The following is a 23,566-nucleotide window of genomic DNA, read 5'->3' on the forward strand; positions in this document are numbered from 1 at the left end:
GACAGGGGGTTGAAGGATGCCCCGACTCATCCGCAGGCCCTGGGTCGATTCCCGGGCTGGAGCAAAGAGAAGCGGACGATGAGATGGGGAAGACGTCCGCCCCCATCGCCCTCAGTCTATCAACATCATTTGTCAGCTGTCGCGGCCTTGCCCCCCCCCCCGTTGTCTCCTGTACCCGTTACTCATTGAGACGTTTCCGCGGCTGCAGCATCTGCTTCTCAACCTTGAGTCACATCACCTGAGAGCGTTTGACTGATGGACGGTTTCCCTGAAAGCTGCAGGGAGCAGAATGTCCCGAGCCGCTCGGCGTCCATTCATCATCATCAGCATCAACATTAAGTGTGTTTAGGGGGGGGGGGGGGAATTGAAAAATTGCCAACCAGGAATAGAGTGCATCAGAATGAATTCACCCTGAGAGGACGGAGCCTCATTACAGCCGACTCGCCACACGCCTGCAATCTAACACCTCATGACCAACGTGTGGTTAAAGAGCTTTTCAGTCGGAGAGAAAAAATCATCGTCTGCAGGTGAACGTGGCACGAATCTTCAGAGCAGTATGCCACCGCTCTGTATTAATCTAGCTCAAGCAGAATGCATAGTTACTGTTACAGGCGTACCTGTCATATTCATGTAGTCGTGTGGCTTTCAAGGATGTGATTAACACATTCTACACATCAAAAGCGAGAGCCTTGAATATTGAAACGGACAAAAAGATGCAGGAAGCCACGATCTCAGAGTAATGAGGCGATGAGACGGCAGATTGATGAAAGAGAGAGAAGTATGTAGATCTATAGAATGAGTGCCCATGATATTCCTGCAGTTTGCTCTGAGCTGGATCATTTCTTTATGGGAGGAAAAATAGATCTATATTTTTCTTTTTTTAAACTCGAGTAGAGGCAATGCGGTAACATCCATGTTGACAGCTTGACAGCATAATCAAATCATCAAATGTCTTTGGGAGACACTTGAAGTTGCAGTGACAATACTGGACAAATGTTGTATATTTTATGTTGAATTTGTGTATTTTAATCGTGTTTTTATGTGGTTAACATTAGAGCGCGACCGGTAAATGGGTTGGTCGATATTATCGACAGATATGACATATCGACATCTTCGTTTACCGATATTTAATATTTTACTGTACAGAATAAACAATGCAGAAATCTGCATTTATGTTAAATGTTGACATCAAATAAATTATTTTCATTTTCTTAACTGAAGTTATATATATTTGGTTGTATTTGTGGTATTTATGATAACATTTATGCTTAAACTGAAATATCAAGCCTCAATCACATTTCCTTATCATAAAGGTTTGGTAACGACATTTAAGGAATCATTGACAGATTGTATATATCTCATCGGCCAATGTATATCAGAAATATTGTACTCCCTAATATCGATATCAGCATCACAATGAACTACATCTATTTTGTGAGTAAATTTTATTTGACCTGTTCTCCACAGATTTCTACACTGAACTAGTCCAAGCAACAAACAAAAACAGCAAGCTTATTACAAAAAATCTTATTATAAACAAGGGAACGGCAGCCAAATGTGAATTAACACAAATCTGACCATGTGTTCGCAGCAGACGAGGAGCCGACAGGGAGCCACGCGGTTCGTTAACTGCTAATATACTGCGGTGCTTCATTTCCTCTGACATATTCCGTCGTAACTTTTAGTCTTTAGGAGTTTGTTTTAATGGCTCAATATGTTTCTTTTTGCAACTCTTTGTGAAATGTCGGATTTTGTTGCAGAGCCAAGGAAAATAGACGTCTTTGACAGCCGAACAGGTTTAAAGGGGCGAGAGCACATTGGTGGACGGAGGCTCACAGGCTGATCACGATAAACCTGATTACCGCCATCTACGGTACAATCTGTAAATTAGATTTGAATCACAATACCCAGCTGGACTAATCGGGTATTTCATTATTCCATTTGCGAGCATTGTCCTTGGTTACAGTAGACGTAGTGGCAGAGATGAGAGCTGCACAGCCCACACACTCTCCATGCCTCCCTCCGTTTCCTGTTGTTTTCTCTCGGCCTGCAGCCCACCAGAGCTGAGGGTGATTGGATCAGACATCAGCATGCCCGCTCCCTCACAGAAGAAGAAAAAACACAGGGGGGGGGGGGGGGGGGGGGGGGGGGAGAGAGAGAGAGGCACAATGCAAGGATAATCGACAAACAGCTATGTGCATATACACAAGCTGGGGAAGTGCGCGCGCACACACGCACACACACACACACACACACACACACACACACACACACACACACACACACACACACACACACACACACACACACACACACACACACACACACACACACACACACACACACACACACACACACACACACACACACACACACACACACACACACACGAGCGCTGCATTATGAAACAGGCATGAATATCCAGTGGATTTTGAGGCTTTTTAGCCGCTCGGCATGACCCCATTTCAGATTTAGAGGGGAGTGTGGGCCCATTTGAGAAGATAGCCCCCGTCAGTGGTGGTGAGCGTCAAAGCAGAGAAGAGGAACGGCCACGGCACGAGGAGCTCCAGAGGTGCTCGCCGCGCTTAACACCGAACTACCGGCGGACCTGTGGGTGTCCTGTTGTGTTTGAGGCGTCGGCGTCACGTCGGCGGTATTTAGGGGCGAAGCAGAAGCGCTGTTGTGGTTGTCGCGTGTCAAAACGGCAGGAGTTCCCTCGGGGGCTCGTCGCGAGGAGACACTGGATGAATCCTCTTCATTTTGCATCGTCACCGACAGGCACATTTTTTAAAAGATGGCGAGTGACATCCATCTATCTGTCTGTAAGCATTGCATTGTGGGATTTTTTTATTTTTTCAGCACGGGATAATTCACACGCTCTGGACGCTACATTTTCTATTTCACTGGGAGAATGTTTGCCGAAGCTATTATACATAGTTCATACATTTTACACTCGTAATTTAATCACTCCAATAAAAAGGTGGAAAGCGAAATAGTCCAAACAATGACTGAGCCCTCAACTTTTGCTTTCCCCCTTATCAAGTCATGTCCTCATAAGTGCCGTTATGTCTGCGTAATACTCCTGTAAAGACGCGGTGTCAGATCGGAACATAGATGAGCGTAACTCGCCGATGCATTTCCGGCTGCATTGGAGACATTTCCGACAGTGGTACCGGAATCAGAGCATCTCCGGTCTGCAGGGCGGCGGAGCGGCACAAAATGCACTATGACTGCTGAACTAAATAATAACCACAGCAAAGAAAACTGCTCTGTAATACTTGGTTCACTGTGGCCCTGTTTTCTACAAGCTCGACTGTGTGTGAGAATGTGCATCTTCGTGATGACCCATCCGGAGTGGAACTGTGGAAACCAAGAAAACAGCTGGTATTTCCAACTTACTGTCCATTGTGATCAAACTCCCCATCCGTTGCCTCTCGACGTTGGATTGTTGCTCCAGTTGGACACTGGTGTGTTTTGGCATCACAGTTGGTTCTCGATTAAAACTAACTGCATCATGATTTACTAACTCTACAAAGTGGATTCAGTACCAAGTTCTTTTTGAAGGACGTTGTATATTTTGTTCCGTTTAGTTGTCGCTCGCTCATGTCGTGTGAAAGTTGGCAGAAAACTTTAAAACTAAGGTGCATGCATTTGAGGTCTGTGTAGGTCATAAAATGTATTTAATAAATGCAGTTGCTAGGGATACAGAAAAGGTAAAGTGGCCCAAAAAAAAAAGATTTCACCAAGATATGAAAAAGAAGATGTTATCATCTTTCCTTACACCGTATCTTTAAATGTGAAAAAACAAAAAAAAATGCTTCTTCTACTCGTAATGTTCCGGTGAATAAGAGATTGTGTTTTTATACATTATGCATAATGCAATTATCTCTGCGGAGTCACCAAGTCCTTACTCCAGTAATTCAAAGTAAATACACAAACAGAAGATTCTGCTCAGCTAATAATTGCGGCATTTCAGAGTTTGTTTATGAACCGATGCTCGAGAGCCAAAATGAATCTCTCGCCTACACAATGCTTTACGGGAACTGTTGCTACACACGGAAGACCACCGCACGTTTGACGTAGGTCACCGACACCGGCGAGACTTCTCTCCCGTGCTGCCGACGCTCATTCTGACCGAGACAGGCGGTCAAGGTGTTTGTGAGACGTAGAGAGAGAGAGCGAGCGACAGCAGGACAAAGAGAGCTGCACACAGCTCCACAAAGAAGCAACGGCGCAAAACACCAAAGCCGCTTTCAGACATGCACTGAAGTCCTCTTCCAGAGGGGCTGCACATGAGAACGCAAAACTTTTCCTGCCGACCGTCTAGTCAAAATTTCTGGAAAACAGCAGGAACATCTCCGGCACACACACGCACACACACACACACGCGCACACACGAACACACACACACACACGAACACACACACAAACACACACGCGAACACACGAACACACACACAAACACACGAACACACACGAACACAAACACACATCAACACACGAACACACACACACACACACACACACACGAACACACACACACGAACACACACACACGCGCGCACACGCACACGCACGCCAAATGATGGTTCCACCACGTCACTTCCCACAAAAGAGACCTCACTTTTCAGCCGTCTCGTCTTGGATACTTGCGTTTTGAATTTCTCAATAATTAACGCTCTGAGGTGTTTTCCTCGCCCCCTCGCAGTCTCGCCGTCACACTGTGAAATGGGATTCTGCCGTTGCGCCGCATCTTGGAGCCAAACAGCCTCCTTCGTGTGTGTGTGGCGCTCGAGGTATTACTGGAGCGGCCGTCGCTGATTAAAAGCCACGGCTGGCTGCTCGCACACTCCTCCAAGTCACCATTTAGTAGCGTGATTAATTCAGGCTCGGGTGAGCCGATTCTTTCAATCCCGTGGCCGCAGGACTCCCGGTGGTAAATACGGAGGCACCGTTTGAGGACAGCGAAGGTGCATAGAAAATGAGAAATACAAAATTAAGAGAGGAGCAGGGAAGTGAAAGCAAATGGGACGTGGATATGGCTTATTGCTCAGTATCACATCCAGCTGGGGCCTGAGAGAGGAGCCAGTGGTGGAGCTCATCATCACCCTGCTGCTGCTGCTGCTGCTGCTGCTGCAGCATCGCTCTGTTCCTCCGGTCCCGGCCCCCCGCTGAGCAAGTCTCTGGCCCAGGATGGGTGATGTTCCTCGGGTAACATCTGACCGTACTCCTGCCTGTGATCCGCCTTGTTGCGCGTGTGTGAGTCAGTGCTGCGGACCAGCATCGATCCACTCTGGTGTCGCCGTTAGAGCTGCGACAGTCGATCGATTAGCAATCGACTGCTAAATTAATCGCCAGACATTTTGATGCTCAATTAGCTGGTTTAGGTCGTTTTAATGAGGGAAAAAAAATGGATGAGTTCAGCATCTTAACTGTGAATATTTTCTGGTTTCTTTGCTCCTCTACTACAGTAAACTGAATGTCTTTGGTGTGTGGACGAAACACAACACCTTCTTGGAGGTTTGGGGGAAACACGATGGACATTTTTCCCCATTTTATGACATTGATTAATCAAGAAAAGAACATTGAGTGGCAGGCCTCGTCACTGTGCTTCAACAGGTCGGGTCCACTCATGTTTAATTGCATTTCCGCTGATTTTCGGGCGAGACCACATCAAAGAACAAAAAACTGTGTGAAAGGTTTCTTACGGGTGTCATTGTATATTTACACCACCTTTCTCTATGCCTCACCACTCGTACTTGGGAGCCCACTTGCTCCGTGTTCAGTCACTTACAATGTCAAGCTCCCCAGAAAAGCAACAGTTTAATCAAATGCCCCCCGCTGACTGGCACATTCAGGCCACCGTGTGACCGACGTGGTCCGGCGCTAAACGCAGCGATGGATGATGTGCATCAAATGATACGATGCTCCAAGAAACGACAGCCGTGTCCTTCACTTCCCTGATACAGTTTGACACCGTTTCTGCAGCACGACTCAACCGAGAGCAGGTAAAACTGGGAAAATATAAATAAAAAGCGGCCAGTTTATAGATCAAAAAGTCCTGATGAAGAATTTTGGCAACCAGGTATCGGTATTTAGATCTTTCTCTCCATCCTCTTCCCTTTTCCTCGCCTTGATTATTTCCTCATCTCTCCCCATCTATTGCCTCCCGGAACTGAATCAGTTTTGCAGAGAGAGAATATAGATCAGCGGGAGCCTTCTGCGTCCGAGTGGACAAATGACTTTGTCAGCAGTTTGTTGTCACGCTTGTTCTACCAGCAACTCGCATCAAAAGTTCCCTCACACTTAATCCTCGTTTCACATTCACTACGAGACCATAGAAAATATTTATTATGTTCAATAAAACAAAGCAACAGTTAACTCCCCGAACCCCACCGGTGCTTACGCGAAGTGCAACCGACTGGGGGCTGCAGAGGGAACACGTGGCGAGTTGAACCTCCATTACTCTCCAGGTCATAGGAAACAGATCAATGCATTGTATTTGAAGACACGTGCTCTGACTCTTTCTACTCGTATGTACATTCGCTCTGTAGGAATCAGAAACTCGCAGATACTTTAGACCACCATAGGGGACGTGGTCTTCAAATTGACAGCCATCTACCTTGATGCCTTTCTCCTCCTTTATTTGACTTTTGATTTTTAGAGTTCCAGAAATAGAAAATGTGGTCGGCGCTCAAGTAACAGGGGAGTGTCATTAATCTTTAAAAGCGGGAGGACCAGAGGGACGGACTGCCGTTGGTAATAGGCCATCATCACTTGTCATGTAGTTTTCCCAGGAGACTGCTCTGAGGAGGGAAAGTCATTTTCCGCAGAACATCCGTGGCCTAGATACACGTCAGGTTCCTTCACCGCGGCGGAGCACGGACATCCTCGTGTTACCTTGTAATACAAAAAGTTTACAACTAACAACAAAAGCCTCTTCCCAAACTAGAAGTGTCCATATTTGGAGGCACTGGAGCTCTTCCACTGCACTTATTGGACGGCACCAGCTGTCAATCACGCTGTATCCAAGCTACGCTGCGTCATCATTCTGTATTGGAGAAAGACGTGAAACTAGAGATTGAACCATAAACTCCTCAGGAAAATGTTTCTCATAGAAATGACCAGTGGAGTCGCCCTCTGCTGGTGAGTCCGGAGAATACAGGCCTCAGGCACTTCTGCATTGGCTTCACTTTTCGGACCCAGTGACTACGTCCATTTTTAAAATACAGTCTATGGCCTAAGTCTTTCAAAAACCTTAAAACATAAGAAGAATGTCAGGAATGGAAGTGAGCTGTGCATTTTTTGCTCATGTCAGGAGCAGCAAGGTGCTGTTGACGTGTGCAAAATATATATATATATATATATATATATATATATATACTGTACATTCTTGAGAGATGGGTTTGAAATCTAATTATTTTTTAGAGATACGTGACCTGAAGCTTTCTTCAATCTCCAGACTACAGTATTTCAGTCTGTCGGAAGCTTCCGCTCGACTTACCGCTGAATTTGCGGCGGTTTCCTTCCAATCGCCAAATGTCAATCTGAGGTTTACCTCTTCCCCTCGCACGTCTCCATAGCATGTGAGAAACACTCTGACGCTAATACAGTATCTGTGTGAAGGACAAACTCTGTCATGGGAACAGAAGAATAACTCATCACCTCTCCCCCCCGCTGTCGCCGCAGACCAACCAGTGATCCTTCATGTGCATTGATCTGTGTGGAAACACACACACATTAAACCACGTGTATCATATCAAGAGGGCGACTGTATGATGAGACATTGTTAGTTTTTATTCAAACACAGGCTGCCATCCTTTATGATATAATGACCCTCCAGAGAGAGAGAGAGAGTTCTGAATTGGGAACAGCGAACGTGCATCGTCGGACGTCTTAGTCATAAAAACAGCTGCTGAGACTAAAATCCCAAGATAACTCTTATGTTGCAATAATTAACTGGAAATCCATTTTCTTAATTTCTCCGGAACAGAGACGCAGAACCAATCAAGTCGTGGGCTCATCGATACCGCAGTCACTTGGATGATTTATCCCCGCGGTCTGTTTTAATACTGGCTTCACATCCCTGGTTACCAATAAATTATTCTAACAACGTTCTCCTCTCCCCAACATGTGGACATAAAATAACACAACCAGCCACTTCCACTTTCATTACATGCAGCTAAACAGAAACCACGGTGAAGACGTTGATAAGGTGAGATGACAGTCATCACCTGTGAAGTGGTCTGTCAGCATCTTCCCCTGAAAATGAGATTGGTTTGAAAAGAGCTCCCTTCACGCGGCCGCAAAATTTACAGCCGAGTAAATTCACCACTTTGGAATAATACTAGAGTTTCAGTGAGTTCAGTGTGAAGACGAGCCGGTGCAGGTACATTACAGGTGGAAACAGCAAGACAGTAAGAAGAACACACCACAACGAAGCGGATGGTCTGTAGACGGAAGGGGAATCAAGATCTTTATAAGGTTAGACATAAGTATATATACTCAATGTACCAAACTATTACAAAGCTCTTTTACCACAGACATTTGGGTCTTGGCTCATTCTGCAAGCCGCCTTAATTTGATTTAACAAAATGTCATTTTCTCTCTCCCGCAGGGATCGACAGTTAAAAGCATTCTCGTGTACGACTCGTCCCCGAGAAGCGGCAAATGCCACCGTGGCTTTTAACTCTGCACCTTTTTCTTCCTCTTTTACTGGACTCAACCTTCAGGTGTCTCACACACACACACACACACACACACACACACACACACACACACACACACACACACACACACACACACACACACACACACACACACACACACACACACACACACACACACACACACACACACACACACACACACACACACACACACACACACACACACACACACACACACACACACACACACACACACACGCCTACATACACTGAGGGTCGACTGATTATCAACCTGGCCTATTAATGGATCTGATATTCAGCATTTATTTTTTACAATCATTGGAATCAACTTTTTTTTATTCGATTACTTAAAACGATGGGCATAATTTGGAGCGAGGGGAGCGAGAGCCCAGTGCGAGTGGTTGAGCTTCGGCAACGAGCAGATCTGGATTGCGTGTGAACAGCTGTGGAAGTGAAGGGAAAGTGGCTAAAATTAGCAGAGAGCGATATATGAATGTGCAGCGGGTAATTAGCCACTGTAATAACGGAAATGGCTGAATTAACCGCGTATAGAGACGGAGCGGCACAAAGCACAGATAGAAACGCTGGCGACCGGAGATTAGATGAAGACACTTAGAACGGCACATTAGGACGTTAACGCCGACTCACTACTGACGCTTGAAAGACATTGTACTCACTTATTTGTGTAAAAATATACTCAAAGAGATCTCGGAGTAATATATCTAATACCACTCTTAAATTAAAGAACGTCTCTGTTACTTTGCGTTGCCATTTTAACTAATTGAGGCCATTACCAGGTGAGAATGGCACGGAGAGCAACCAGTAATTTTCAGTCTAGTAGAGCTGCAACAGTTGATGGATAAGTGACCGACTGCTAAATTAATCAGCAGCTATTTATGATAATCGACTAATCGGTGCGATTAGTTTTAATGACTCTCTTGTGAATAAGTCTCAATGTGCTGGTAAACTAAATATCTTTGGTCTTGCACCTGTGAGAATTTTGTTTCCTGCAAATATATAAAAAAGGTTGAGACGATTAGCTCATTAGAAAAAAATTCAGAATGATCATAAGAACCATAAGTTCCCCATTATCAATGCGTTTCCTGCCTGGAGCCTGTCAGACACAATATAATAACGGCAGCGCGACCGTTCCCTCACAAACATCCCGCTCCTGATCCAAGTATAATCACCCTAATGGCTCCGATACAGTAAGTGATTCAGTCTGAAGGTTTTATACTAACACCGATAAATGAATGTTATAATAATGTCACCTTTACCCGTCTGGCTCCTGTCCATGTCCAGTGGACACTGGACGGCGTCCAAAGATGGAGGCTACATTCGCATCAACATACATGCAGGCTCCCCCCCCCCACATTACTTATTAACATTTTGATTTGAGACTCACACAATGTTCTTAATATTAGAACATATTATATAAATGGAGAAAGCAGCAGTCCTGCAGATCTACGAGCTACGGCCTCATGGTATCAAAACATATTGCTGAATAAAAGGTCTCTCAGTGATGAGTCAGATCTTTGCAGGGCTACTATCCGTGTTTTTGTCAGCTGCAACACAAAAAACGACGTTTGCCACATGTACAGGGTTAAAAATAAATACACAGCCGCTTCTCCGCAAAGGCCATCATTTGAAAAACTCGTCGCCTCGTAAACTAAATTGACGATTTAGCAGCTGACTGATCACGTTGCATGTGTAAGAGTAAATACGAATAATCAATAAGAGGTAATGCAGTCTCAGTTGTGTGTGCAACGCTCTGAAACTATGGCTCCACGATCATCTCTCATTAGACACTCTCTGCCTGGTAGACGCTCACATCGCTGCCATAAATGTGTCGTCTCTGAGGCCGAGCCAAGAAAATCCTGGTAACGTCTCCAAGGTCCTTTTTATTTATTTATCTATTGCTCCAGTATTGACAAAGCTCCTCCTGAAGCGGCGAAGAAACTTTTTTTCCCCACAGGCACAGCAGTAACTCCCCGTCCTGAGCAAACTGATACTTATATGTTAAAGGGGGGGGGGGGGGGGGGGGGCTGGTGCTTGTCGTTAAAAGTGAAAAATGAAAACATCAAATTAGAGTTTGCTGCTGTATGCACCAGAGTAGCTCATAAGCTAAACAAACAGACACTGCTGCGAAAAATGTATCTCTGTATTCGCTCAGTGTTATGCCAGAGGAGTCTGTTTTTAAGATCTTAAGAACCAAGGCTGTCCAACAAGGGAAAACTGCTTATAAAGAAGAATCCTCCTTCCTCCAAACTCGGTTTCACCAATCCTCTCCGTCCCCGAGCTCATAACCACCTTCTGTTCCGTCGGGCTCATAACCACCTCTTGTGCTAATCCTCGCCGCCCGCTACGGCGTCTGATAAACGACGGGGCCCGCGGGCGACACCCACATGTATCTCTCGCGCACGCGCGCACACACACACACACACACACACACACACACACACACACACACACACACACACACACACACACACACACACACACACACACACACACACACACACACACACACACACACACACACACACACACACACACACACACACACACACACACACACACACACACACACACACACACACAGCGAGCGTTTACAAGGTGTGCGGGGACAATTAATTTGCATCCGCGCAACGGACAATACTTTTTCTGCGTCGCATTTCCCTCACTTTTTTTTCTCAGGCTCAAGGATGAGAGTGAGAATCTCGGCTCGGCCTTCCGGGGAAGGGTGAGAGGAGGGGAGTGCATTTGTGCGGCCTGATGTGATAATTACCTGTCATCGTTTTGCCTAAAGTGAAGTGTTTGGTCGCCATGGCGGCAAGGAGGAGGAGGAGGAGGAGGATAACAGCTTTATCACCACCGCCTGAGTCACTCAGAAAAGCCCCCTGAGAGTCAGCAGGGAGTTCTTCTCTCCCCCCTCCTCACTTTGCTCTTGGTCACTTCCTCTGGAGCCCCCCCCCCCCCCCCCCCCCCCCCTTCAACCCTCCCTCTTCTCCCCATGTCTGCCAAACTCTGCTCCCTCCTCCACACTGATGGCGGAGGAGGGGGGCCCTCAAGGAGGAGGGGGCCCTCAAGGGAGTAATCATCTCACTTTGCATGAGAAAGCCGGAGCCCACAGCATTCCCACCTTTTTTATTTGGCGCGCCGCTGAGATGAGATCAATTATGGGTTTTCTGTTCTATTGATCGTCTCTGATAATGACAAACCGTCAGAACAAAGGGCATCAATCAGCCACACTCACTTTCTGTTTGATTCACAACAACAAAGCGCAAAGTTAAAACCTGGAACTTTAAGAGAAGTAACTTTTTTTTTTTTTTTTACTCATCACAATCCCTGTGTATGGCAAAATTAATATATGCATGTACAGAACAATACAGGGTCAGGGGGATTTTAACTGATATAAACGTGGTCAACTGTCTTTTTAATACACATGTTCCATGTTTGGCTGTTGAAGGAAAAATGTCCCTTCACTTCTCGACTATTAAATTAAATGAATCAGTCAAATAATGAAAACCATCAACAAATATTCAGAGGGCAGGTGGAGCGAGTCTGAAATACACTGCAGGAGAAATTATTTTATTTGTTTATTTTTAACTTTCAGGTCAAACAAGCTGAGAAATTAGAATCACGAGCAAAAGCCTGAGATTTTATGAATATTTAATGACATCAATAACATTTCTGAACATCTCGGCTAACTATTTTTTAATCTTGATTAATTTGCGAATGTTTTTTCTCGTTTGATTAAAAAAAAAATATTAAAGAGATAAACAAACGTGGATCCCTGAGCCTAAATGAGCTGTGATAGAATATTATACACTTACTTCCTGGTTGCTCATTAGACAGGCAGTTAGGGAACTCTCCCTTTTCATTACACAAAGGAAGTCATTTGCTTCCGATGAAGAAGCCCGGTGGCTAAATGTGCACATTCACAAACATTTACTCCTCTTTACTGACAAAAAACTGAAACTGACTAATTTCCTCTGCGCTGACCTACGGCTCTGCGTCTGTGCTGGTCTCATGTTCAAGTATTAATGGCCCGGAATGACTGCCAAGGAGCGGAGGAGAGCTCACGTAGTCGTACGTACAATAAGTACAAATGCAAAGCACTGGGCGGGGAAGCCGACATCCATTCGGGCTTCGTAAACGCTCTCGACCCCGTCTGCAGTGACCTCTGACCCTCGAGTGTGAGACGCCGAGACGCGCGCTGACAGGAGAGAGAGGGAGGAAGGGAACCGCAAAACGAAAAGTAAAGGATGAGAAGAAGAAAGAGGCGAGTAGAGCAAAGAGAAGTGACAACAGCTTAATAAGGAGTTGTCTGTCGTGTGTAAATCTGCGGCTGTGAAAACTGAACGCGTGGTATATATTTTTCCGGTGGTTCTCATTTTGCGGCTGGTCTTTGACTGTCGCCGGTTAAAATAACATGCTGGTGCTGGTTCGGCCATTAACTCGTTGACAGACCTACATTTATCTTGGTTGTTGTCCGTCCGTGTGCACGTCTGGTCGGCGACAGAGGAAGCGCCACTTTGTTCCACTGCTGTGCCGCCGCGAGTGTTTCTGCAGTCCGGACAAATCCGACGCCGGGAGGTTTCACTTCATGTCACCGACGGGCGATGTCGTTCTTCAAACTTAAACTTTCATTCATGTCACACTTCTATAAATTCACCTCATTTTTGGGAACAAAAAGCTCATAAGAGCTAATGTGTGTGAGACTAATTGCACTATTTGGGTTCCTGAAAAGCGCTTTATAAATTCCTTATATTATTATATTATTATTATTTAATTCTGCTGAAGTAGCGTGAATAAATTGTGGGATGTTCCTCGTAATAAATAAGAAATACAAATATATTTTATGAATACATATTTTATGTATGTGGTAAAAACAGCCATATCGACCACGTCTACTAAGCACGATTACTTTAAAGAACATACGTAAATGTAACGGACTCACCAGATCCACTGCTGTGCTGACCTCTAGTGGCCGTGCACAAAACTACCGCTAGAGGTCTGCGGTCTATGAAAAGAACCACATACGTCGTAATAAGGTCGTTTCTTTATGTTATAGCAGAGACGCTGGAACGGAGGGCGGAGAAATATTTAATTTTATGTATTTTATACGTGTTGTGACTCAAAATTTTATATTTACACACCCCTCTTCCTTCCTTGCGTCATCCAACTGGCTCTTCTGATCAGCCCTCATCGGAGACGAAAATTGTCCGATAACAATCAGTGGCCAATGGAACAGAGCGCTCGCACCATTCCGAAATCCACCGTAGCCGTTTTGCATAGTGTCATTCCGGAGAAGCAGACGATGTCATGTTTTCACTTCGTACCTCAGCAGCAGGTAGTTTTATTTTTAAACTGGTTGAGGATTTGCTGTGACAGTGACGGATGTAAGTGCGCAAGTCAGTTTATCATATCACAGGTGGGACACACACACACACACACACACACACACACACACACACACACACACACACACACACACACACACACACACACACACACACACACACACACACACACACACACACACACACACACACACACACACACACACACACACACACACACACACACACACACACACACACACACACACTTTCAAAATGCCACAGGACATACACCAGTTTTTCTATATTTGTCTTTGAATTAGATTGAAAAACACTAAATGTTGATTGCATTATTTCCCTGCAATTACGCTGCAATCATCATCCATCATATTCCAACACAAACATTTGTTATTTGGTTCAAAGGAATGAAAAACTGAGTCATGTACCGGTGTGGATTCTTTGTTTGGTTTCCCTGCAAAACAACAATATATTTCAATATGTTATAAGATATGTTTTTCATTTCTGTTAGTTCCCTACAGAACTGCCTTTTTTCACCACTTCAACTTAAACGCGTCACCAAATTCAGCCAAGTCAGGTCTGGATATATATCAAGTTTGGCGACTGGACGTTGTACTTGCACCAAAGTGCATCTTGGGAGTCGTAGTTAACTTCTACCACAGAGGTTTAATGTCACATTGTACCTTTTTTTTTTAAAACATGTATCAAAGAAGCACATATTGTAATGGAGTTGATCATCGTTTGTGCTGATGATTAACTGGAAGAATCTCATGCCTATTGAAGACGTACTGTATAACAGTGCGGTTCCTTCTCGCAATGAGTTTACATACAAAGTCAATGCAAAGACACAATATTCGCATCATTGACTCAAGTTTAAATATTTGCATGAAAAATATTAATATGACGCGTTGTCGCGAAAGCCAACAAGACGTCCTCGCTACGTCCTGACGTTGTATCAGAAATGGAGGATAAAACAATTGTGGCGGCTCTTTGACGCAAGTTGCTATTTGTATGGTGACCGGGCGAAAAATGTAACGCGGCGCAAAAACTCCCTCTGCATTTTACATCATACATCATCGGTATCATCTGTCCGACTGTGAATCGCTTCACATCGCCTGACTGGAGAGCAGGACTCTTCCTTGTGGAAGCAGGCAGCTTTGAATCGCCGAGCAAATCAGACGTGAGCAGCGAGTCCAAGGTCGGTAGCCACGACGATTGGCCTTTCTGTTGATGCTCCGGTCTTCTCCATCGCTTCACCTCACTTCACTCTCACACTGTCAAAGTTCCTTTTTATTTATAACTGCTATCTGCCTTCACTCCTGGAGCCAATCGGCTCCTCGGGACGCTGCTCTTTATCACTTTAATCCTGTCATTCTGCCTCTCGCACCGAACACTGTGCAACCTCGGCACCGTGACCTTCGGGAACTTCTGAGGAGTCGACTGGGAATTTTAATATCATGACTCTACTTCATATTTTGAACGGCTCCACTTCCCTCTCTTAAAGTCGTGGCCCCCGTGTTCACCGACAGCGTTGATACGGTTGATGCCGATCTGTCCCTCGCCAAAGTGTCTGTCTCCTCGTCGCAATGAAGCACGGAAAATCACCAGAAAATGAATAATAAGTAAGGAGGAGGCTAGAGAAGTGTCAAAGAACGGAGCAGAACGTGACTAGATGGATGATGGTGCTGGTGATCGTGCATATTGGATCAAATATAAGGGCATCGGTTAATATTGGCTTGAAGGAATTGTTGTCTTGGCAACTCTGAGCCGCGATGATCCCATTCTGAATGTGTGTGTGTGTGTGTGTGTGTGTGTGTGTGTGTGTGTGTGTGTGTGTGTGTGTGTGTGTGTGTGTGTGTGTGTGTGTGTGTGTGTGTGACTGAGAAGGAGCGTAAGCTCGTATGATTGAGTTCAAGCAGATGAAGACCTAGAAGTCGCTGTGTGGAAGAGTATTAGTGACTTGTAATATTATTCAAATGCTCTTGGTTCGGCCCAGATAACAAGCTTCAACAAACGTTAGCAGCTGCATTCTCCACCAGTAAGAGAAGATGTGCCGAGTTCTCGAAGCTGGATTTCAATTACACTTCTTCAGATAATAATAATAATCCCCCTGTTCTGACAGAAAATCCTCTCGTCTGTTTTTTATTCTCCATTCTGATTTGCTATACCACAGCTCTGAGATGAAAAGAGAGATATGCACGTACTGTATGTTACGTTAAAGTCCATTAGCTATGCTCATACTATTTTTTTCCATGTACAAAGGGCTGTGCAATATCATGGCGTAGAGTTTATTATTTCATATCATGCTCCAGAGTTTATTTCATTATGCTATTATATCGCACTCTTTATGGTGAAGCATGTTCATCAGTTGGACGGCGACTCGTGTCGCGGACGAAGGCGTGAAATGTACACGGAGGCGACACAATAATTCATGTGCACACATTTTAATAAACATAACCAAAGGCAGCACTCAGGACTTTCTGTCTCGCTCCCTGATCGACTTCGCGGGGAGGCTCTCGGATGGTTTGGCAGAGAATTGGTGCAAATTAGTGCGTCAATAAACCTGATGAGCTTTACTGAGATTTAGCTCATGACCCATGAGAGAGCGGAGGAGGAGGACATGGCTGACGTCCACCGTAATGACTGAGGGGAAAGTTTACACACACACACACACACACACACACACACACACACACACACACACACACACACACACACACACACACACACACACACACACACACACACACACACACACACACACACACACACACACACACACACACACACACACACACACACACACACACACACACACACACACACACACACACACACACACACTTCAGCCGGACGTGAGGTCGGCACCACTTACGGTGTCAGCGACCTCCCTTCAGCCCACTGTGATATTAACACACGTCTAAATCCACGCCTGCCAGTCAGTCAGTCAGTCTTCCTCACGCACAGCATCCTCCGCCTCTGCCGCCCGCCTGCTGTCAGTACATTTTCATCACGAGTCAAAAACGCAACAACCACCGGCGACCTGACTGCCGACAATGAGCCGGCACGTCCGCTTCGCGGGGCCGCGCTCGTCTCGTCACCAAACAACCGGGCCCCCGGATCGACCGCCAGCGGTGCGGGGAGCGCTGTGGCAGCGTGACATGATGGAGACGGTAACTAATGGTACCCGTCGCCCAGCGGTGCCGCGTGCGGTTTGGCAGACTGGAGTTTGGATGCGGATCCGAGGACATCCAAGCAAACGTTCCCCTGAATAATGGATGGCGAGGGAAACCGAGGCGGCAACTGCCAAAGCAGAACTAAGTGTCGATTGCCGAGGAGCGAAAGTGAAGACGGCAGCGCTGACACCAAGCTTAACAAGATATTATTAGACCGAGAGAGAGACTGAAAAGAGGAACTGGAGGTAACAAGAGAGGAAAGTGTGAACAGAATAAACAAGTTAACAGGTTTTGTTTGCGCCGATGTCAGGCTGCTCATTTGCGTGTAATTCACAGGATGAAGCTCCCGAGTGCCGGTGAATCCACGGAGGCTCGCGCCGGCCTGTCATGCGCGAGGTCACAAGGGTCGGGTTGATGCGGCCGCAAATCCGACCACCGCTGAGATCTGTCCGTCTCCAACCGGCCTTGTGCGAGTCACGTGGGATGTTCGGTAAAAAGATTCGAAAAGTCATAATGTGTGAGCTGTCGCAGCAGAGGAGACGCGCAAGTGGCATCAAGTGCTTTCGTACATTCGCTATAATTGTGCTTTTGCCCTCACGGGGAAAAGAACAGTGGGACTCGACGGATCAAGAGATCCCTTCAAAGCGGCGGCCCCTCTTCCAATCGCGGCGGCTGACACCGCTTTGTCCCGGCAAACGGGCCCGGGAGGCTGAACACGGGGATCAAACGAGCTCAGCTTCACCCAGATTACAGCGAGACAGACGGGTGGAGGAGAAGGACCGGGGGAGAGTCAGCGGAGAAGCCGTCGGCCCGTTTACGAAAAGAGCATCGGATGCTTTCTCAACACCTGGTTTGAGGCTCAGACCCGCTGGTGAATTATGGAGACGGGGGGGGAGAAGAAGAAGACGGAGACATGGCGGGGAACAAGAGAGCAACAGGAAGAGCAGTATTGTGGGGAAGTCAAAAGCCATCATCAGGTTATAACTAATAGATATAAAAGAGGTTAATATGCATTCAGTACATACTGTATGTTTTACTAATTCACTCCGCACTTGCGGGAAAATTACGGCCATGTCACCTTCCAGGCTCCGTTTTATTCAAAGCACATCCTCATTACAATGATTACAGAACGGCAAAAGAGCTCATTAAGTTAACAAAACACCTGAAGAAGAAGAAGAAGAGGTCAGGGTATCAATAAATAAACCTTTGTGTTCGCTGTAACCTCGCAACAGACCACGGTGCTGCGGCAACAGGGGAAGAAAAGAAGAAAAAAAACATTTGTGAAACCTTCTCATAATTAAAAACTCAGCTTGCAAAACTTTCATACTTTTTTTTTTTTTTGTCGGAGGCGAAAAAAAGGAAAAAACGAAATTACTCATTTAATCGTCTAATTAATCACAAAACCCCAAACTGTCACAGTGCAGCTCCCACAATCAGGAGCAGTTGTTTGAGGAGAAGTAAAAACCCTGCTGCCGTACGCCTCAACACACACAAACACACACACACACACACACACACACACACACACACACACACACACACACACACACACACACACACACACACACACACACACACACACACACACACACACACACACACACACACACACACACACACACACACACACACACACACACACACACACACACACAGAGCTGTCGGGTCTGTGGCTGCGCTCCAGCTCTTCTTCCACACTGGTTAACTAGAACAGGTTTCCTCTGCGTCTCCGAGGGGAAGGGAGGGGGGGGGGTATTAGAGCGGTGAGGTCATGGGTGGCGGTGGCACTCCCCATGCCCTTTAAAGAGACTCGGGACACAACGCCCGCCGGCAATGTAAAAATGCCACGGTAATGGCACATTATTGATTCATACGCTACGTCCACTAATGTCAAGCGTTTTGAAGCTTTCAGATTGTTTGGGAAAATGAATGTGGAGATGATGAAACGCAGCCTCTCCCCGGGCCGTGGTAGTGGGAGGACAGATGAGAAAAGCACACAACCCTCCGCCGGCGCGTGACTGACGGGAGTTCTGTCGTAGAGCCGGCGCCGGAGCGAGAGCCGGGCCCCCCCCCCCCCAAAAAAAAGATAATGGCCGCGCGAGGCGATAAGGCCACGGGTTGCGTGTAGACGGCTAATTGCCCAGGCTGTAAACAGCCGGCGCCGCTACGTTGGCAGAGCTCATCCAGCGAAGGGGCCGTGGTGAGAGGAGGAACAGACGAGAGGATAATTAGTGTCTGCGTGATGAAGAGCTCAGGGTCTGGCTGCTATCAGGTTCCACATTAAGGCGTGTGATGGGCGATAGGGTCCTCTCTCTGGCCTGCAGTGCTGCGGGTATCACGTCTATACAGAGGAAGCAGTGCAGCGAGCGAACGGCGCTAATTCACTCCGGCCGACACCGATGTGGCTTGTGAGCGTGATCGATCAGCGCCTGACACGCGGTTTGCAATCGCGCGCGCGGCAAAACAAAGCACGGGCGAGACGGTTGAGTCCATTAATTCTCATGCACACACACGATCTATTCAAAACTGACCACGGCGCACATCCTTCTTAAAATAGCAATATTTCACCACAGGGGTACAAATATTCAGCCGTGTGATAATGCAGCCGGAACCGGACGCAAGTAATTTATTTTGTCATTATTTATTTATATTGTGCTTTGCTGGTATAATGTCTGCTGGAATGTAAATATAAATATTTATAAATAGTACTTTTTTCAGTTGCTTTATTTTACTTGAAAATCAAGACAAAAATGTAAAATGCACATTGAGGCAAATTTATGCAACGTTGAAAAATTTGGCAAAAAATGAAAAACTGCAAAAAGTAAAAACAAAACAAAAACTATTCGGTTATTGGGTTTTCGGCCAAGTGTTTCATTTTGCTCGGTGAGGGCCAACAATTTTCTTTTTCGGTGCATCGCTAATAATTGACTAAAGGGCCATGACCGGGAATCAAACCTCCCGTCTTCTGTACCACAGTCAGTGGTGTCACCCACTAATCTTCACCTGCTCTACCTCTCTCACCTCAGTCGCTCCAGTTTGACTCCAGCGTTGTGCAACTGCAACGTCACGACAAAATATGATTTTTGTAAACAAACTTGTTGCTTCTCTGTGCACAAAAATATATATATATATATTATATATTTCTTGTTATTTGTTTGGCCCAGATGTGTACATTGTGTACATTGTTCAGTGAGAAGCGTTGATCCACAGATGAAGCCGTTTCAGAGAATCTCTAACCCCCCCCCACCTGATTCATCTTTAATAAGCACTCTTTGCTCATTAGGGACAAATCAGGTTGAGGTGGAGGCTGTTGCCAAAGATTGCTCTCGTATCAACAAGACGAGCCGTGTGCACATCTGAGGAGACCACACAGCACGAAGCGTACGAGGTGGAGATGTGCACGCTGATGCCATTTATCTCTCTCTTCTTTCTTTTTTTTTCTCCCTTTTGTGCAGAGCTCTGCTCCAGTTCCATCACAGCGACTCTCACAACCCCACGATCCTCCCCGCGGCCGTTCATCACAATGTCACTCAAACGCTGACTCGGGTCCCCGGAGTGTCATGGTGATGTCGCCCCTCTGCCCGTGTGCGTGCTTGCGTATGTGCATATGTGCATATGTGTGTGTGCGCGCGTGCGTGCGTGCGTGCGTCGTCATGTATACATAGATATCAGTGCGTCTACGTTATGTGTTTATCTCCGTGCATGTGTCGAAGTGCATCCATGCAAGCAGCTTTCTATTTTTGGGTTGGGAACTCGTCCCCCCCGCCCCCCGTTTCCTCACAGAAGGCGGCGGAGAGGTGCGTCTGTCGCTGCAGTGACGGAGAGAGGAGAGACAGAGCGAGTCGTCCAGGGAGGAGAGGGGAGAAGTCGAGAGGAGCTCGGCAGCAGCAACAGGCAGAGGGCAACGAGGATGACGGTGCCTTCTAGTAGCCTCCCTGTCAACATGATTATCTTTGAACTCAGCTCCGGGTCAAAGGCGTGTGTCAGGAAACGTGCAGGACGGTTACTAAGGGGAGTCACACTGAGACTCCGTGGAGAAGTGGAGAAAAGCTTTGGCGTCAACTCCCCGAGGATTCAACACAGGGGGAAATAAAATCACATGTTGACCCAGAGAAGACACGAGCGGGGAGCAGCTCCCTCGTAGCTTCGCCGTGGCAACGTGGACCAGAGCTGCAGCGGGAGGCGCGAACAGAAGACCACTGCGGCCCGAACGTGTAATCCACCACTGTCGTGTTTCCAATTAGCTTCGGTGCATCGAGCATCTCTCAGGGTGAAGCACGAGCCAATCGGGCAGACAAAGGAGCTTCAATGTCTTAACACACAACCGAGGCACATTAACAGTATCGATGCTCTCCATCGTTAATGGCCGACGACTGAAGAGCTCATCACGGCGCATCAGATTCCCGGAGAGGCGGGCGGACGGGGGGGGGGGGGGGGGGGGGGGGGGGGGGGGGGCCTTTACGTCGCGCGTCGCTGGTCAGTTTCCAGGCGGACAAACGAGAAGAACATCTCGTCGATAAGGATCTGGACCAGCTGGAGTCGGCGTCCGGGGCTTTAAATAGAAAGTCGGTCGACCGCTGGCCATTACACTACCCTTCGCCATGATACTGTGAGACAGTTCTGCTCTACAAGACCCATGTGATGAGAGGAAACAGGGAAACGCTCACTGAAACCGAGTGGAAGAAACCTGAATGTGTGTTTCTCTAATGTACCAGGAAGCCACTGGATTCCTCTCAAGTCTACCCATCATCAAACTTGTGTCGTTGTGTGGGATATTTTTGTCCTAGTTGGCGTTGCACTGCGATTGGTAGTTCCAATCTGGATGTGTCTTCCAGTTCCTTCTAAAGAAAAACACCCAGATCCAATACGATGGGGCACTATAGACGAAACGTTAGGTCCAATAAGCACTTCGTTAAACGACAGAAAAATAACCAACTGTTCTGATGACTCATCACTACTAATATCCTTTTTTTCAAGGTAAAACATGACATTTGAATATTGTTTAAATATTTTACGACATTTCATAGATCAAACGATGAATCGGCTAAGGAGAAGTAGGAATAGACGTCACCTGAATAATCTCTAATAAAACATATTGTAAATCACCTGACGCACCAAAAAGGTCAACTGAAAGGTCAACCCCACCCTGCCCTTACTGTAACTCTCACTGTAACTCCAGTTTACAGCTCCACAGTAATCTATGCTCCCAGTCACATAATATTGATATTTTTGAGCTCATCCACTTCACGGTTGTGGGACTCAGGACTTTCCAGTATTTGAATAAATGTAGCTCGTGAAATATAAGGCTTTAAAAAATTGACCGAATGCATAAATACTTCAACAAACGGTGACGACTACAGGTCTAAATCTAATCTTTGCGGTTTAGTCGTAACTTTTGCTGCTCGTAAATGTGGAAAGTTCAGAGTGAAGATGGGACGTGACAAGATTTGGATTCGATACAATTACATCAACCCCCAATTTTAGTCATAGTTACATTATTACTGTTATTATAGGCAGCAACAACAACGCGTCGCCAACAACTGTCATGCAGACCTGGTGTTCAGCGTGATGAGCTCATCTTTAGCAGCACTCAGCAGCTGAAACCTTGCGAATCCATCGAAAACACCAGCAACGAAACGCTTGGCGACGACTTGCAGAGTTATCTCGGAAGACGATAAAAAGCATCTTCCTTGACATTCTGTTTGTCACCGAGGAAACAAACGGAGCAGACGTCAGGTCATTCATTCACAAGGTCAGACATTCCCCACAGTGTGAGCCGAAATAGGCCACATTTCAAGTAATGAACGGCAGCAAACATGCAAAGAATTGTGCATTTGTTTTCGCCATAGAAACCAGCGGGTACACAATTTGATTTGCAGTGGGATGGAGAAAGAGAAGAGCTTGGCTGCAGGAAGTAAAGTAAAGAAAGCGGCAGAGGGAATCGGGGTTGAATGTACTTTACTGTGGCCCGAGACGAAACAATTACTTTCCTCCAGCGACTGAAAAAAAAAAACGCTCCCCACCTGTTGCACGGCCGCACGTGCCAGTGAACACCGTTTTATTACGTGAAGGCTGAGGAACGACGAGGTTACAGCCGAGCAGAACAAAGGCCCAGATTCAATCTGTGCAGCCAAACAACAAGAGTCGCGACCGGCGTGGGAGGGAGAGGGAGCAGCTATCAGCAAACATCAAGTCATTTCACCGGCAGGAAGAGGAGGATAGAGAAATGCCTGCAACACCTCTACACCACGGCGCGGGGGGGGGGGGGGGGGGGGGGGGGGTGTCACGAGGCAACGGAGGCGCTGGGCCCGCGACCAACCCCCGAACAAGGGTTTGA

The 23,566-nt window shown here is 46.5% G+C and overlaps 1 protein-coding gene across 2 annotated transcripts in view; it reads right to left on the reverse strand.

Moving 5' to 3' along the window:
• asic2 (acid-sensing (proton-gated) ion channel 2) overlaps positions 1 to 23,566 on the reverse strand; it is a 228,478-nt gene that overhangs the window by 201,488 nt on the left and 3,424 nt on the right. The gene's annotated exons all lie outside the window — the stretch shown is intronic.

Source organism: Scophthalmus maximus, chromosome 17, assembly GCF_022379125.1.
Source record: "Scophthalmus maximus strain ysfricsl-2021 chromosome 17, ASM2237912v1, whole genome shotgun sequence".
In the NCBI taxonomy this organism is placed as follows: domain Eukaryota; kingdom Metazoa; phylum Chordata; class Actinopteri; order Pleuronectiformes; family Scophthalmidae; genus Scophthalmus; species Scophthalmus maximus.